Source organism: Homarus americanus, unplaced genomic scaffold, assembly GCF_018991925.1.
Source record: "Homarus americanus isolate GMGI-L3 unplaced genomic scaffold, GMGI_Hamer_2.0 scaffold32871, whole genome shotgun sequence".
NCBI classification, from domain to species: Eukaryota; Metazoa; Arthropoda; class Malacostraca; order Decapoda; family Nephropidae; genus Homarus; species Homarus americanus.
Window position 1 is genome coordinate 3,850,591 of NW_024748870.1, and position 4,345 is coordinate 3,854,935.

Below are 4,345 nucleotides of genomic sequence, written 5' to 3' on the forward strand. Positions count from 1 at the left end.
CCCCTACACCCGCCCCTACACCCCCCCGGCATGACAACCCGGCGCCTGAATTAGCCGGTGATACAGCAGCCGCCAAGTAGGGGCCGCGTGCGGATATCTGCGGCAGGTGCCAGACTGCGGCTCCTGCTCCCAGATATCACCTAAGGTTGCACTTGACTCCTCTCAGCTCAAGGTGGAGGTCTAAGTGAGCACCAAGTACTTACACCTCGCCCTGTTGCATGATGTACCAGGTATTAGGGGGCAACACAGGGCACACGAGAAGATATACCAGGTATTAGAAGGGTCAACACAGGGCGCACGAGAAGATATATCAGGTATTTGGGGTCAATGCTTGATGGTTCTCTCTAGATATCAACATTAACCCCCACACATTACAGCCCGCAAGGTTATGAGATGACCAACGAGCGTACAACAACCCCCCTCCACCCCCCCACACACAAGACACTGACTATGACCTCTGACCTACACCTTTATCCTCATTTCACTAACTCCGCATGCTTCCCAGTTGGGCACTGTAAACGCTTCTGCGCTTCCCCTTGCACAGGATGTAAGGGGGTGCCCAATAAACTAGCCCCCTCCGGGGCAATCTGTAAAAAAAAAAATCTGCGGTTAACGTTACATCAGAACGTTATCAAGCTAGAGGTGGCTTAGGTTTTCCTTTAAAGTAGCAAATTTTCAGAAGCCGTAAACCTAATTATTGTCTATGAATAAAAGTCGTATCTATATCAGCTAATAGCCAGCATAAACACCAAGTCGCATCACAGCTGACTGACCTTCTGTTGAGATAAGATAAGTCTATATACATATGTCAACATAAATATATATACAAACACGTATAGACAAAATCTCGAATATATCATCAAAGTGTTAACGGATCGGGGGGGGGACAAGAGTGTATTTTTTAATGTTTATTTATTTATTATTATTTCAGTCTCCAAGAGTGTCAATACTATGAAGGGAATGGACGCTGGACCGACACTCAAAAATACAAGAATAAAGGGACTAAATCTTGGGCTGGTCAGATTTAGTTGGTCCAATGTAAGTCCCACGGGTGAGAGGCGGTTGACGACACACCAGACACTCGCTATACAAGAATCACATGTTCATAGATTTTAGTCATCCAATTCCCACTTTTTTTTACATTCTCTTCATATTATTCTAAATAGTGACACTTGTGGAATTTGAAATAAAAACATTTATAAATAATAAGAACTTACAAGTCCTTAGTAGATATTTTCTCTTGAATTTGGTGTACAGTATATACCGGGTGTACAGTATAGTATATACCGGGTGTACAGTATAGTATATACCGGGTGTACAGTATAGTATATACCGGGTGTACAGTATAGTATATACCGGGTGTACAGTATAGTATATACCGGGTGTACAGTACAGTAAGTGTAATCCGTAGTCCAGTTGTTAACGATAGGAGCTTGAATGAAGATGGCGACTGAGAAAGGTCAATGTGTCATCCGGTTTACGGAGTTGCAACCATTCGTTAGTTTTCAGCAGTGGAGATTGACTGTGCAGAACTTCCTTAACGAGAACTTCCCTAACACGTGGACTGCACGTGATGGGGCCGCCAGTCTCTTAGCTCCCACAGTCTCCCGTTATTATATTTTCCACTCCCAAGTTGCTGACATCAAAACACTTCGCATAGGGATAACCGATGGCGACAGCAGAGTGACAAGGATGTGTTGGTCAACACGTGGACTGAAGTGGAGTATCGGTTAGATATGCTATGGTGTACTGATATATATATATATATATATATATATATATATATATATATATATATATATATATATATATATATATATATATATATATATATATATATATATCATCGTGGTGGTGATGGCGAGGATTACTTAACAGTCAAATAGAACAGAGTGTATGGCCAAATAGCAACTCTCTACCGGATAATATAACAACTCAACACACAAGGAACAAATTAAAATTTTACTAATGAAAGTAAATAAATTAAATAACTGATATAATAGAAATGAAAATTTTTCGTTGTTTATCAATTGTAAACAAAATGGAACCTAAGTTGATGGAGGTGAAGCCTTGAGGAGACAGTGTGGGCCACCTGTGTGTTATCACTCGTTATCTCCCGCTATCACCACCACACGAATTACCTTCATACCTGACTTACGAACTACGGCCACGCTTAAAAAGTAAATGCATTACTACGTAATTAAAGATAACACGAACATGACTTTTTTTTATACGTGGTACAGTGTATCAAACTGGCATTAATAAAAATGAAACATGATCTAAACTTGTTAATGAACGGCGACTCCGAAAGGTAACTATGGTGTAGTACAGTATACCTACCTCACAGTACTGTATACTGCCAACAACGCCTAGCCCCACTCCTAACTCAGCTGCTAGGCGGAGGCGGCTTACTACCTCACCTATCTTCCCTTACGACCTACAGTACACCCCGCTGTACACGTCTCTGTAGCGGCTTTGCCTCATAAGACAACAAATCTTCCGTCTGTCTTTGGTCTAACACAACCATCGAATAGGCTGGCGTCGTCACACCAGCCCCACCATTTAGGATAAGCCCAACCTCAAGCTGGGACGGTGTCCAGGGTGCACGGAGTGAGGCCTGTCGCGGCACCCACAACCTGTCCTTGGCTCACAGGTGATGGGGAGCTACCCAGGCTAAGGTACGAACCCTAACTATGTTGTAGCGGTCTACACCTACACGCCAGGTACTCCACCCTCACCTTCCACTACACACACACACTCACACACACACACACACACACACACACACACTTCCTGCTACGCCCAGTAGCGAGATGTACTTCAAACGATTATACTTATAAATTTATTTATATATATATATATATATATATATATATATATATATATATATATATATATATATATATATATATATATATATATATATATATATATATATATATATATACTGTATGTGTGTGTGTGTGTGTGTTAATTTCAGGGATCCGAAGTTGCCATGACATTAAGATTCAGATCTGTAGATACACAAATAAAAAGTTTCCAAAACAGCGTCGTGCTGACTGTGTCACATACATCTTCCTCAACACAGGAGTCCTTCCTCTTCAATGTCTGGCTTTACTATCCCTCTACCTCATGTATTCTCCCCAACACTCACACTTCCTCCTCCTCAGTTCATCGTCCTCTAACTTACGGATATCTTTCTGTCTCACACACACACACACACACACACACACACACACACACACACACACACACACACACACACGTGTACTGGCGAAAAAACATAATCGGTTATGTTTTGGCTGTTGAAGGTGCTCTCTGGAGAAAACATCGTAATAAATTGATGCTCCAGCAAGTATATAAGTTTATCCAGACAAAAACTCAGCTCCTGGAGGCAAGACGAACCCGCTCCGCCATGCTGGGAACCAGATACAATCACTGAGTAAAGGCAACATCCACCAAGAGAACATCCGATAATTAAACTCCAGAAATAATTAAGGAGAACATCCACCGCCTCAGCAGACAAGGACGTCGGGCCTCCCCCCACAGCTGCTGAGACAAGTCTTTAAGAGCAGCAGGACGGCCGCATCACTTGTGGCCTCATGTGTATATTGACGACGTCACGCACACATGTAAGAGTTGTGGTTACTTAAGGTAAAAATAAGTAATTTACTCTTATTCGTGCCATCTGAAACATAAGTTTTTTTTTTTTTTAAGTGAAGTTGAAAAAGTGAAAGTGGATTGATTAGGAATGGCCCAGGATCTAACCAGCGACCCTTAGGGAAGGTGGCGAGCTCTATAACCGCTCGCCGCCATACTCTTCGCCACGCTATGGCGAGATATACGGTGATAAATATATTAAAAACGTTCTAAGAACATTAACGTTTGAGCATCAAGACGGCTCTAGTTGAGCCTCGAGGTGTCGTGACAAAAGAGCAAGGGTGTCGAGGCAGCCGTGGCCGACACATGGAGTGGGTTGGGTCAGCCTCCACAAATACCGTCTTTTTGCAGTGATATAATCTGCTGTCTCACACACACTGTCAATCACTCGTTCATATGAGCAGCTCGAACATGGCAACACGCACGTTTTCTCACAACTTTTCTAGTGCCTACCGCCATGCAGTTAATAATGACATTACCGTGGTGTGGCCTCGACTGTGTTGTGAAGGAGCCTCCTGTTGAAGTAATGGAGTCGTCTCACTCTTGACTCTCGACGTTCTACCTGGTGGCGGCAACACCCACCACCCTTACTCTCACTGAAGCTATGAACATGTGGCGCCGAGCAGTAATAAACAATGTGTTCGGTGAAAGCAGACCGGCAGATACCCTGAAAACCTACCCGTCA